At 45.2% G+C, this 15383-nt stretch overlaps 1 long non-coding RNA gene and 1 pseudogene across 1 annotated transcript in view; one reads left to right on the plus strand and one right to left on the minus strand.

Annotated features, from left to right (window-relative positions):
* Window positions 1-15383, plus strand: part of LOC139766598 (growth hormone secretagogue receptor type 1-like) — a 211893-nt pseudogene that overhangs the window by 174692 nt on the left and 21818 nt on the right.
* Window positions 1-15383, minus strand: part of LOC139766599 (uncharacterized) — a 290245-nt gene that overhangs the window by 152116 nt on the left and 122746 nt on the right. The window lies entirely within an intron of this gene.

Consider the following 15383-nt stretch of genomic DNA (forward strand, 5'->3'; position numbering starts at 1 on the left):
AGACGAGCCGAAAATAAGAAACTTTTTTTGATCCGAAATTATGGTATTATTTTTGGGTAGGGTTTGTGATAACCTTTTTTCCGACAGGTTGGACGAATGTAAACTTCTGCCATATAGTACAGGGCGGTCTGGTGTCCACCTTCAGCTTTTCGGAATGCTTTACGGTACTAGGATTTTTCCCCGAGTTAAAAAAAAAAAAATCCAGGGATGAAAAAAAAAGGGTATATATATATATATATATTGGGGATGAGAGAGCTTGGGAAGTGAGTCAGTTGTTGTTCGCTGATGATACAGCGCTGGTGGCGGATTCATGTGAGAAACTGCAGAAGCTGGTGACGGAGTTTGGTGGAGTGTGTGGAAGAAGAAAGTTAGGAGTAAATGTGAATAAGAGCAAGGTTATTAGGTACAGTAGGGTTGAGGGTCAAGTCAATTGGGAGGTGAGTTTGAATGGAGGGGAGCTGGAGGAAGTGAAGTGTTTTGGGTGTCTGGGGGTGGATCTGTCAGCGGATGGAACCATGGAAGCGGAAGTGGATCATGGGGTGGGGGAGGGGGCGAAAATTTTGGGAGCCTTGAAAGATGTGTGGAGGTCGGGAACGTTGTCTCGGAGAGCAAAAATGGGTATGTTTGAGGGAATGGTGGTTCCAACAATGTTGTGTGGTTGCGAGGCGTGGGCTATGGATAGAGTTGTGCGCAGGAGGATGGATGTGCTGGAGGTGGGGTGTTTGGGGACAGTGTGTGGTGTGAGGTGGTTTGATCGAGTGAGTAACGTGGGGGTGGGAGAGATGTGTGGAAATAGGGGGAGCGTGGTTGAGAGAGCGGAGGGGGGTGTTTTGAAGTGGTTTGGGCGCATGGAGGGAGTGAGTGGGGAGGGATTGACCGGGAGGATGTGTGTGTCGGAGGTGGAGGGAGCGAGGAGAAGAGGGAGACCAAATTGGAGGTGGAGAGATGGAGTGAAAGGGATTTTGTGTGATCGGGGCCTGAACATGCAGGAGGGTGAAAGGAGGGCAAGGAATAGAGTGAATTGGAGCGATGTGGTATACAGGGGTTGACGTGCTGTCAGTGGATTGAATCAAGGCATGTGAAGCGTCTGGGGTAAACCATGGAAAGCTGTGTAGGTATGTATATTTGCGTGTGTGGACGTATGTATATACATGTGTATGGGGGGGGGGGTTGGGCCATTTCTTTCGTCTGTTTCCTTGCGCTACCTCGCAAACGCGGGAGACAGCGACAAAGTATAATAAATAAATAAATATATATATATATATATATATATATATATATATATATATATATATATATATATATATAGAGAGAGAGAGAGAGAGAGAGAGAGAGAGAGAGAGAGAGAGAGATAATTGACGCTGGATTTTGTCGTTTTTATGTGGGAAGTGCGAACGGTACGACCACTGAGCCTGGGTGGCAACGACTTGGGGCACGACGGAACGATCCTTGACCTGGATGGAACGACTGTTGGGTATGATGATGGTCTAGCGCCTTTGCCCTTGACCCATAAAGCTTAAGGTAGGTCAAAGTCAAAGCATCATAACAAAAGTGTCGTACCGTCGTGCTCAAGGGTCGTACCGTCGTGGTCGAGGGTCATACCGTCGTGTTCAAGGGTCGTAAAGTCGTGTTCAGGGGTCGCACGGTCGTTCTTAAAGGTCGTACCGTCGTGCTCAAGGGTCGTACAGTCGTGCTCAAGGGGTCGTACAGTCGTGCTCAATGGGTCGCACCGTCGTGCCCAAGGGGTCGTGCCGTCGTGCTTAACGGATCGTACCGTCGTGCTCAAGGATCGTACCGTCGTGCTCAAGGGTCGTACATTCGTGCTCAAGAGATCGTACTGTCGTGCTCAAGGGATCGTACTGTCATGCTCAAGGGTCGTATCGTCGTGCTCAAGGGGTCGTACCGTTGTGCTCATGGGATCATACAGTCGTGCTTAAGGGTCGTACCGTCGTGCTCAAGTGTCGTACAGTCATGCTCAAAGGTCATACCGTCGCGTTCAAGGGGTCGCACCGTCGTACTCAAGGGTCGTACAGTCGTGCTCAAGGGATCGTACCGTCGTGCTCAAGGATCGCACATTCGTGTTGTATGAGTTAAAAGGAAAAAACATCTTTTTTATATTCCAGCATTACATAATACTAACGTAAGTGGTATATCATTTCTCATCCTTAACAATCTACATACATTACTTACGTCTCATGAGAGTTTACAGGTTTAATAAGCTTTTGCGAGTTTACATGAGGTGGTTTACCTTTCCTTTATACTCATAATGTCTTCCTTAATCTTGATATCAGTCTTAGAGAGAGAGAGAGAGAGAGAGAGAGAGAGAGAGAGAGAGAGAGAGAGAGAGAGAGAGAGAGAGAGAATTAGAAATATTTCACTGGCTTCATGATGACCTTCCATGAAGTAACTTCATTCACATGTCTTCCTCACTCTACATGACTTCAAATAATTCATTTAATATTGATATTCACTTCCTCGAACGTCATACATGGAATGCAAAATCTTAATAGATTAATAGAAAAAAAAGGAAAAAATCATATAGTTTACCCCTTGACATTTTCTTTGGTTATCAATACGTTTTCTTTTATCGGTCTTGTTTACCGTGTCACTTTCCCAACGACTATCATCAATATTAGATGTGAATTTTAAACCCAGAAATTAAATAACAGGTAAGCAGACGCTTCACATGCCCTGGTTCAATTCACTGACAGCACGTCCACCCCGGTATACCACATCGTTCCGATTCACTCTATTCCTTTAGCACGCCTTTCACCCTCCTGTATGTGCAGGCCCCGATCGCTCAAAATCTTTTTCACTCCATCCTTCCACCTCCAATTTGGTCTCCCACTTCTCCTCGTTCCCTCTACCTCTGACACATATATATATCCTATTGGTCAATCTTTCCTCACTCATTCTCTCCATGTGACCAAACCATATCAATACACCCTCTTCTGCTCTCTCAACCAGTGTCAACATGATACAGAAATCTAATCAGTGATAATTATATATATTCTTGAAGGTGACGGAGAAGTCCCATGAAAGACAAATAACACACACACACACACACACACACACGTCAATAGAAGAAAAAATGCAGCTAAATAATCCGAGGAATATTTGCCTCCCGCCAACATCATGCAGACGTGGCATCTGCCACCCGTCTTACGTCACTAGTTCCCGCCTCCTCCTCCTGCAGCCTGGTCCACGGCTCTTGCCACATCCTCCTGATGGTGTGTGTGTGTGTGTGTGTGTGTGTGTGTGTGTGTGAGGCAGTATATGACGCGAGGGAGAGAAAAGTGGTGAGAGTATAAAAGTGAGAGTTAAAAATGTACCAAAAGAAAACGACAGTTTTTATAAAATGAACATTTTTTTTCTTTTGAATTGTTCTACGTTAAGATTTTGTTATAAATAATCTACCCCCTTGTTTATTGTTAGTTATGAGTGTCCCCTTGTCACTCTCGCTGCCTCTATGCCTCTACACTGCCTCTCTTATACCATCTTGTCTCTACCGATGATAATAAAGATAACCTCGTTACGGACCAGCTGGTCGCGCCTCCTGTAGTCTGTCCTTCCCACGTACTCACACAAGTGCTGTACGTGGCTGTGCAAAATAATCTGATACGATCCTTTCCCTCCTTTATTACTTAAACCAACAGAATCTTCTCCCCCAACAGTACTCCAGAACCTTCCCCTCCAACAGTACTCACACCAACAGAACCTCCCCCTCCAACAGTACTCACACCAACAGAACCTTCTCTCTCCAACAGTACTCACCACCAACAGAACCTTCTCCTCCAACAGTACTCACCACCAGAACAACGTTCCTCATGACCAAGCTTAACACCTGCTCCTCCTCCTCCTCCCTCAGGTAAGCTGGTGCCGTTCGTGGAGTACTGCGTCTGCCACGCCTCCGTTCTCACCATCCTGGTCATCAGCTTCGAGCGCTACTACGCCATCTGTCGGCCGCTGAGGGCGTCCTACACGTGCACCAAGATGCGCGCCTGTACCTGTATCCTCACCATCTGGGCCTCGGCTGTTATACTCTCATGGTGAGTCGTGTTACACAGTGTCCTCCCGTCTGGGTATGATGGATGGATGTCTGCCTTGTGGACACGCCATGTAATGTTTACACACTCATATAATGCCTTTTGGAGGTCGTGTTTATGTTAACTAGACGACGACTACTACTACTACAACTACTACTACTACTACTACTACTACTTTTACTACTGCTACTACTACTACTACTACTACTACTACTTTTACTACTGCTACTACTACTACTACAACTACTACTACTACTACTACTACTACTACTACTTTTACTACTGCTACTACTACTACTACTACTACTACTACTTTTACTACTGCTACTACTACTACTACTACTACTACTACTACTACTTTTACTACTGCTACTACTACTACTACTACTTTTACTACTGCTACTACTACTACTACTACTACTACTACTACTTTTACTACTGCTACTACTACTACTACTACTACTACTACTACTACTACTTTTACTACTGCTACTACTACTACTACTACTACTACTACTTTTACTACTGCTACTACTACTACTACTACTACTACTACTACTACTACTACTACTACTACTACTTTTACTACTGCTACTACTACTACTACTACTACTACTACTACTACTACTACTACTACTTTTACTACTACTACTACTACTACTACTACTACTACTACTACTCCTACTACTACTACTAATAATAATAATTCTCTCTCTCTCTCTCTCTCTCTCTCTCTCTCTCTCTCTCTCTCTCTCTCTCTCTCTCTCTCTCTCTCCCCTTGTTCACGTAAACAACCACACCTAATTCGTAATACATACATACCTCTCAAGTTACCAGTCAGCCAAGCGACCTCCACTCACCCATAAAACAAGCAATTTCAGATCCAATCAGCGATCTAATCAACCAATCATCCGATTAATTGGTATTAGCATTAATCGAATCTTTCATAATAAAAAAACCCCATGGGTATAGATCTCCATGATTATAGGTCGAGTAGGCAGGTTTTATATGAGAAATTAACCGGTTTTTAAATACCTGTAATCATGATACACTCCTCTCTCTCTCTCTCTCTCTCTCTCTCTTACTAAATTCAATAAGTCGTGTATTATTATCATGATTATTATTATTATTATTATTATTATTATTATTATTATTATTATTATTATTATTATTATTATCATTATTACTATCATTATCATTATTATCAATAATTATAATTATTTCCATCATAATGATTATCAATTATAATTACTATCATTATTATTATTATTACTATAATTAACATCATCATCATTATTATTATCATTATTATCATTATCATTATTATACTCCTCTATTGGCACTTTTTTCCTTACTAACGTTCCTCTATCTTCCAGTCTTTCCTTTTCTACTAAAACATTAATCATATTTCCACAACAGACTCTACTAATCACTCTGGAAAGACCCTTCGTCAATGACATGGGATAATTATCACTGCCTATTTGACTTGATCATCGAGCCAGTCCCATCAACTTGGAACCAGTCACGTCATCAATGAACAAATGACGTCATCAGTGATCTAATCACACCATCAACGAGCCAATCATATCATCAATGAAACAATTACGTCATCAGTGAGCATTCACATCATCAGTGAACAAGTCACGTCATCAATGCGCCAGTCAAATCCCCAATAAGCCAATCATATCATCAATGAACCCATCTTATCATCAATAAACCAATCACGTCATCAATAAACCAATCACATCATCAATATAAACCAATCACGTCATCAATAAACCAATCACGTCATCAATAAACGAATCACATCATCCATAAACCAATCACATCATCAATAAACCAATCACGTCATCAATAAACCAATCACGTCAACAATAAACCAATCACGTCATCAATAAACCAATCACGTCATCAATGAACCAATCACGTCATCAGTGAGCCAATCACGTCATCAATATAAACCAATCACATCATCAATAAACCAATCACTTCATCAATAAACCAATCACTTCATCAATAAACCAATCACATCATCAATAAACCAATCACGTCATCAATAAACCAATCACATCATCAATAAACCAATCACATCATCAATAAACCAATCACTTCATCAATAAACCAATCACTTCATCAATAAACCAATCACTTCATCAATAAACCAATCACGTCATCAATAAACCAATCACATCATCAATAAACCAATCACTTCATCAATAAACCAGTCACGTCATCAATAAAGCAATCACGTCATCAATAAACCAATCACTTCATCAATAAACCAATCACTTCATCAATAAACCAATCACGTCATCAATAAAGCAATCACGTCATCAATAAACCAATCACTTCATCAATAAACCAATCACTTCATCAATAAACCAATCACATCATCAATAAACCAATCACGTCATCAATAAACCAATCACTTCATCAATAAACCAATCACTTCATCAATAAACCAATCACGTCATCAATAAAGCAATCACGTCATCAATGAGCCAGTTACATCATCCATGAACCAGTTGGTTCATCCACATTTTCAACACCCGTGTTCGGTTTAGGTCACCCTAACTAAAACCAGACATAGACGGAAGGGAGCGAGTATAGTATAGCCTCCAAGATGATTCTGGGACTGAGAAACCAATTCTACGAGATGAGATGAAACGATTTGAACCTCTCTACCTTAAGGAAAAGAGAGGGTTCAGAGGTGATCAAATACCAGTACTGAAAATGATCACAAAGGCTTTGGTCATTTATGACCCATCGAGTGACCTCAAGACTTCATTTGTCTGATTCGACTCGAAGCCATGGATGAAAAGTCGTGGGCGAAAACGCCTTACTTTCGAATGAGGCGAAGTACTTTTTTTTCTTCAGTGGGATTGTTAACGTATGGAACGATTTGCCAATCACAGTGGTTAAAAAGCAGTGCGATAGATAGATTACGTTTAAGAATAAATAGACTTGATAAATACTTCGCTTCCAGTCCACGACTTTCATTATCTGCGCCTCCACAATCAAAATGACAATTTGCAAGTTATTCTATTTGGAACCAATTCGTAGAGTCTTCCAACGCTGGTCGACCACACTGATCTGTGAGTGTCTGGTCATCTTCCACCATGACCAACAGCCACTCGGAAGGACAAAATGGTATGTTGCTGTTTGAATTCCTTTTGTGTTCTTTTGTATTCCTCTGTATCATCCCCGTCATATCATCAGTGACCCTATCACATCATCAGTGACCCTGTCACATCATCAGTGACCCCATCACATTATCAATGACCCCGTCACACTATCAGTGACCCCGTCACATCACCAGTGACCCCGTCACACTATCAGTGACCCCGTCACATCATCAGTGACCCCGTCACATCATCAGTGACCCCCGTCAATCATCAATGACCCCGTCACATCATTAATGACCCCGTCACATCATCAGTTACCCTGTCACATCATCGCTGACCCCCGTCACATCATCAATGACCCCGTCACACCAGCTCCAGCACACGGCTCACTTCGGAGAGGAGACTGAATCGCAGCCAAATAATTCGGCCACGTTCACGATGAATTTGCATTTTGCATTATTGACTGCACACACTGGCAATGAGCAGCACAGGTCACGTCTATAGACTCACCTCACGTCATCACTTCAAGGCTCTCACGTTACGTTAAGGCCCTGGTCACCACGAGTCACTGTCTGGTCATGTCATGGGTTTGGGGTTCGTAGTTGGTTCCTTGTCCTTGAACACGATGGTTCGACCTCCCTTGAGCACGATGGTTCGACCTCCCTTGAGCACGATGGTACGACCCCTTGAGCTCGACGGTACGACCCCTTGAGCACGACGGTACGACCCCTTGAGCACGACGGTGCGCCCCTTGAGTACAACGAAACGATGGTACGACCCTTAAGCACGACGGTACGACCCTTGAGCACGACGGTACGACCCTTGAGGACGACAGAACGACCCCTTGAGCACGACGGTACGACCCCTTGAGCACGACAGAACGACCCCTTGAGCACGACGGTACGACCCCTTGAGCACGACAGAACGACCCCTTGAGCACGACAGAACGACCCCTTGAGCACGACAGAACGACCCCTTGAGCACGACGGTACGACCCTTGGGTATGAAGTCCCCTCCTCCGACCCGACCACGAAGGGTCAAGTGTAAAATCGCGCCATCAATGACCCAGGGTCGTACCCTCGTGCTCATGGGTCGTACCGCTCCCTCCGTGCACCCCCTCCCCCCCCCCCATCAGAATCACAGTGTTGTGCTCATGAGTTTAAACGGGACCCGAACACTTCTATAATTTCAATATTCATGAGTCAGTTTAAGCAATCTGAGTGTCACACAGCCTCACGCTGAATCATACGTGAGTTCCACGTCAATGGGGGGTTTTCGAAATAAGACTTTATATGATCTGACGGTAATCAGTAAGTGTGGTTTACGGACTTGAGACTAAGGAATGTTGATGTTTTAAGAAGTAGTTCGATGCTGTGAACGACCGAATAACGGGAATCGAAGCAGTGTCTCCACCATCCAGACATGGAGGGCTCTCTCTCCCTCTCTCCCACCTGGCCATTCCATGACATTCATACCTGGGTGGGTCACCGTAGCTGACTGGGTCTCTACAGGTGGCTGGGTCACCACAGCTAGCTGGAACACCACAGCTGTCTAGGGACACCACACCTGTCTAGGGACACCACAGCTGGCTGGGACACCACACTTGTCTAGGGACACCACAGCTGTCTAGGGACACCACAGCTGTCTAGGGACACCACAGCTGTCTAGGGACACCACAGCTGTCTAAGGACACCACAGGTGGCTGGGACACCACACCTGTCTAGGGTCACCACAGGTGGCTGAGGGTCACCACAACGGGCTCAGTCACCTTATCTTAATTTCCTAAAGACATTGCCTTTCCAGCCTCCTTCTCTCCCCTTACCCTGCCTTTGACCCAATCGGCCTTTGACCTAAGTTGTCCTCCGGAATCACCAAACTTTTCTCATCACGGTTCTTTGAGATGCTCCATTAGTCCCGAACCTGAGCATATGTTGTACTGGGGAGGCAACGACATGCTTCCTTGGGGAGCTTGTTAGTGGTGGGGGAGGGTAATCGAGGGGAGGCCCCTCCCCGGGGAGGAGAGGCAGTGGTGGTGATGATTGTGGTGGCGGCGGGAAGAGAGGCAGTAAAGTGGCAGGGCTGAGGGGTGGTAGATGGCGGTAATAAGGGGAGGGATGGTGGGGGTGGTAGAAGGCGTTGGTGAGGTGGTCAGGGAAGGTACGTCTATCGGTAGTTCTGGTGGTGGCTGTGGGGACGATGGTGGAGTCAGGGTCGCAGGAGGTGGTGGTAGTGGTGGTTAAGGTGGTTTGTTGGCGGGGTGGTGGTTGGTTGGTAATGGTGGTTGGCTGGGTGGTTGGTTGGTAATGGTGGTTGGTGGGGTGGTGGTTAGTAATGGTGGTTGGCTGGGTGGTTGGTTGGTAATGGTGGTTGGTGGGGTGGTGGTTAGTAATGGTGGTTGGCTGGGTGGTTGGTAATGGTGAAGCAAGTCTGGCGTGATGGTTCTTGTTGTCCCCCGTGTAGACGAGCCAGTGAGTGAGTGACTGCGGAACCTCATGCTTCATCCCGCCTCCTCCCAAAGGGCGCCTCATCCTTGGGGACACTCTCTGGAGACCCTCTCTTCCTTCAGGAGGGTTTCCCCTTGGGACATCTGAAATCCCCCATTTCCTTAGGAACTTTTCACCTTAAGCCTTTCCTCTTCGGTCACTCAACCCCCACATCCCCTTTTTTTTTCCTCCCCATTTCCCACATTCGAGCTCCTCTTCCCTTGCCCTCTCATCCCCCCACCCCTTCCTTCGTCCCTCCCAGGTCCACTGCACATAATCCACTTCCCCTTCGTATCGTAATCACAATCTATCTGAAGAAAGAAAAAAATCATAGGTTCTTAGTTTATGAAAGACAGAGGATAAACTTTAGATGGGTCAAATCCTTATCTTTGAAAAAAAAAATTAGTCTTGAAAGGGAATCAGAAGCAAAATCCTTAGAAAATTAACACCGGATAGAAAAAAATATATATCTTGAAAGTTTATCACAAGCAAAATATATCCAAAATTAACACCTGATATGATATTGATACAGAATGAACTTGAGGGTTAAAGTACCTTCATTTAATTGGGTAATGTTGCGATAACCAGCCAGCACGTTATCATACGTTATCTGGAGGTCGGCTGCCCTGAAGTCTGGTAGCGGAGGATATCAGTCAAGTCCTGACGGAGGCGAGGGTCAGGTCACCATCATCATTATCATGACGGAAGCGAGGGTCATCATCATCATCATCATCATCATCATGACGGAAGTGTGGGTCATCATCATCATCATCATCATCATCATGACGGAAGTGTGGGTCATCATCATCATCATCATCCCTGCCTTTGTTCGTGGTCGGTCGTGCAGCAAAGTCAAGCTAACAATCAGAGGGGGGGTCGTTACCGTCGTGAGCCACCCCTTACAACCACCACCGCCAGCAGTAATAGCAGTTTGCATACACGTTTACGTTTTTACTTCTGCATGACCAGAGGTGCAACTGGGGAGGGTGGGCAACATGTGTGGTTCCCAGACTGACTCAGTGCCTGGGTGACTGGACACATGGATAGAATGGCTAGACGGATGGATAGGTGGATGGGGTTTGTTGTTTTTGTTTCCATGGGTTAGAGGGATAGACGAGCGAGGAGGTTGACTTGTTTCCTGTGGGTGGGTGGTTGGCTGATTGATCGGGCAGTGGTTGGGCTGGCCATGAGATGGATGTCTGCTGACAAGACTAAATTGGTTGATTGGGTTAACAGCTGTGCGGGGTAATTAACTGGCTGGTTGACATGGCCAGATTGACAAGGGTACAATTTCTCGGTTCGATGTAAATTCGGTTGTTTGATTTCTACGTGATGACTGACTGACCAGGTGACTGGTTAACCGGGTTGTGGACCGGTTCATTCTTATGGACTGGGTTATGGACCGGTTCATTCTCATGGACCGGGTTGTGGACCAGTTTATTCTTATGGACCGAGTTGTGGACCGGTTCATGCTCATGGACCGGGTTGTGGACTAGTTTATTCTTATGGATCGGGTTGTGGACCGGTTCATTCTCATGGACCGGTTTGTGGACAGGTTTATTCTTATGGACCGGGTTGTGGACCGGTTCATTCTTATGGACCGGGTTGCAGACCGGTTCATTCTCATGGACTGGGTCATGCCTGTAGACTAGTACGTCTTTACCGTGGACCAAGTCGTTATCGTGGACCGGGTCACTGTTCAGGACCAGGTCACTGTCATCAAACCAGGTCACTGTCGTGAACGAGGTCATCATTGTAGACCGAGTGACTCTCGTGGTTCAGCAGTCGTTAGTGAGACGACGCAACCTTGGAGAACCACGTACCCCCCTTCCTCCTAGTGCGAAGTGGAACCGGATGACTTCCATGTTCGGGACAATACGGTAATTAGTTCAGGACCCGAACAGGACATCTGGTTATCACGTCTCGCTGGCGTTGTGGGTCTTATTAATCCAAACAATTAAAATCCTCACAATAAGATACCTTACTCATGCCCATTATACTTACAATTCACCCCGATATCTTTTTAAACTCAAAATGAAAAAAAAATGCATTCAACTTAAATTTCGAAAAAAAAAAAATGCATTCATCTTAAATTTCGAAAAAAAAAATGCATTCATTTTGAATTTCTCAATGAATGTACACACTTACACTCAGCCTAATGAAAGCTCTTGGACGAGAGGCATATAAACCCATTTCCACCAAATAGTATCTTTGCTCAAGACTCATCACCGAGATGCAGGCTGGAAATGGCCCCTGAGATTGCTCGTCTACATCCACATTCCTCCAGATCGCCGAACTGACTCGCTATTGTTTCTCCTAACAGCCACAGAGGCTGGGCTAGGAAGCTGGACCCCCCCCTCATTACTTGTGTGTGTGTATATATGTACATACATTCGCTGACGCGTGTACTGTACCCCTGCTTCTGCTGCTGCTGCTGTGTGTGTGTGATCAAGTCTGATGGGCGTCTGTGATCGCAAAGGAAAAACATTGCTGCTTTCTTCCACTGGTGAAATTTATTCTGGATAAGTGGTAAAGGATGTCTGGGCGGAGGTCGTCGTGTGGGCCGCCGGATGACCAGTGTTTGTGGAGGGGTTCGTAAAGCAGTTTTATTTCTGTTTTTTCCTTCAAAATTTATTGGCTATTATTTTCTTTATATTCCCAAAGGGCTTTCTTTCGCGAGCGCACACACACACACACACATATAAATATATATATATATATATATATATATATATATATATATATATATATATATATATATATATATATATATATATATACAGATAGATATAGATAAATAGATAGATAGATAGTGAGTTCATCCACATATGTCCTACAGGTGAAGACTTCTGACCTGACCTGTTCTCTTGCCTTGGTGTTGACCTCAACCAAACGCCTCAGCATTGACCTTATATCCCCAAAACTTTATATATGACCGCAGCCACACACACACACACACACACACACACACACACACACAGTGTGTGCCTTTATCCTCAGCTTTGACCTGATATATTCTTAAACCCTCCTCCCCCTTTTTTTTCATCCCTTAGCCTACTATTTTTCGGCTTCTTTTCACGAGCGAGGTCATATCCAAGGCGCCTATAAGCATGCAATATAGTTCAGGCAGTGGGGAGAGGAGGGGTGGAGGGTCGCTGACCTCTCTTTCAATACGACTCGAGAGATGTAACTGACCCCAGACCTGACGTCAAGATGTGATTGACCCCAGACCTGACCTCAAGAGTTCCTCATTCCTGTAGGTTACCACACATACCACCACCCCCACCACATGGATTTCACATATATAATACAAAAAATTTTCAAATTACTTACATACACACACACACACACATATATATATTTATATATATATATATATATATATATATATATATATATATATATATATATATATATATAAACCTACACATACACAGTTAGGACTTGTAGAAGACACTCCCTGGGGCAACAATTTACCCTCCATTGGGTAACAATTTACCCTCCATTGGGTAACAATTTACTCTCCTTGGAGCAAAAATTTACCATCCCTGGGATAATAATTTACTCTCCATGGGTCAATAACTTCCTCTAGAGCAACAATATTTCTTTTTTTTTCCCTCGCGGATCTTAATGGAGTGTAAGTAAAGATAGGAAATCTCATTACTGCCCCAAATTCTCCCCAATCTCTCTCTCTCTCTCTCTCTCTCTCTCTCTCTCTCTCTCTCTCTCTCTCTCTCTCTCTCTCTCTCTCTCTCTATCTATCTATCTATCTATCTATCTATCGATCTATATTTGTTGTGTTACGCCGAGGAGAGTCGTACCGTACACTCGTGTTGCCCCGTCCATAACTTTTATGCGTATCATGATTCTCATCGTATATTTGTGCATGTACACACACACACACACACACACACACCAGCCTATGGCAGGTACCCACTTATCGACCAGCCTCCGAAGGGGAGCATGATCTCACCTGGTTTGGTTATGGGCCGACCGCCGCGAACCAAGACCCGAAACCCAGCCGACTCGTCCATGACTTTGTTACAATACACACCGCTCGGTGCCTCTGGCTTGTTGACATAACTCTTTATACAGATCACCTCACACACAATACGGAACATAACATCAAGGGTCTGGAATACGAGGGAAAGTAATTAAAAGAATAAAGGATAATGGAAAGATATCCTGGCCAGGTATTGGGACATGGAACACAATGAAGATCAAGATTATCAAAGGAGAACAAAGGAGGAGGAGGAGGAGGATGCGCACTGTGTTATTGGTGGGTCTCTTTGTCATTCCCTCCGCTGTGGGTCATTTATGTTGACGGAGGGGGCGGAAGTGGCTGTTCTGGCTCACTGGTCGGATGGGTAACTGGTCGACTGCCTTGTCAACCAAGCAGGTAGGACCTGCTGCTTTTATAGTGAGCATTTTCCGTGCCACACAATTTGGGTCGGGTGATTGGACAGACAGATGACAGTTAGCAAAGGCTAACTAGTTGGCGATACACAACGGAGTGATTCACCCTTACGTGAATGATTCTAGCTCGGCGGTATCTGAATGGTTTTTGTTCCTCACTAACTAACCGGGCGATTGAGTGGTTCAAACCAAATGGTGGTTATGTATGTGTTCGTCATTCACTTTAACGAGCGACGTGTCAGTGTGTAAACAAGTCTCTGGGTTCAGCTGGGTCTGAGGCTGGGTATCTTGTAAGTGTCAACATCTGAGAGACTGGTTGGCTGACTGGTTGGTTGGCTAACTGACTGACTGGCTGGCTGGCTGGCTGACTGACAGGCTGGCTGGCTGGCTGGCTGAAAGGCTGGGTGGCTGGCTGGTTGGTTGGCTAGACTGATTGGCTGGCTGGCTGGCTAGTTTGATGGCTACCTGACTGACTGACTGACTGGTTGGCTGTCTAGTTGGTTACCACACGGACTGACTGACTGGCTGGCTGGGTGGCTTTCAAAAAGTTGGCTGAATCTGATCATCGTTCAACCACTTCTAATGAGGCAAAAAGTTTGGCACAAATCACCTTAAGTAATTCACACACACACACACACACACACACACACACACACACACACACGAGATGAGCCTGGTCGGTGTGTGTGTGTGTGTGTGTGTGTGTGTGTGTGTGTGTGTGTGTGTGTGTGTGTGTGTCGTGGTGGCCGCCAATACGTCAGTCTGGACGACCTTGACCAGACGCTGATGGGAACGAAATAGGAACTTCCTGTTGTCATATCCCTCATCATCCTCGACTTCGCTTTCCTCTCGTCTGTTTTTTCTGCATTCTTTTTCTTCATCTTTATCTGAAATCATGTCGTCTAACTCCACGAGCCTCCCACTCCATCTTCTGGCCATTATTTTCTCTCCGTTTCACGAATGAGGTCATCCCCAAGCGGACGATGGCTGTTAAACCCGCATATCTTGAATCCACGACCCTCAGCTGTCTCGTCAACAGCTCCATCAGCTACGAACTACCTCATTCCTCAGTCAACGACCCCTCACCTCTACCCTCAGTTCTTCCCCATCCAGCCAGCCAGTAACTCCTAATCCAGCCTGACAGCCACTAGCTCCTTCTTCCCTCCAGCCACTACCCTCCTCTTCCAGCCACCCAGCTAGGGGCATGTAAGCCACTACCTCCTCAGCCAGCCAGTTGGAGCACCCCTCACCACCAGATCTGGATAGTGGCTCCTGAAACCACTAGGTCTTCCAACCATGGCCATATCAACCCC

This window comes from Panulirus ornatus, chromosome 58 (assembly GCF_036320965.1).
Source record: "Panulirus ornatus isolate Po-2019 chromosome 58, ASM3632096v1, whole genome shotgun sequence".
NCBI lineage: Eukaryota > Metazoa > Arthropoda > Malacostraca > Decapoda > Palinuridae > Panulirus > Panulirus ornatus.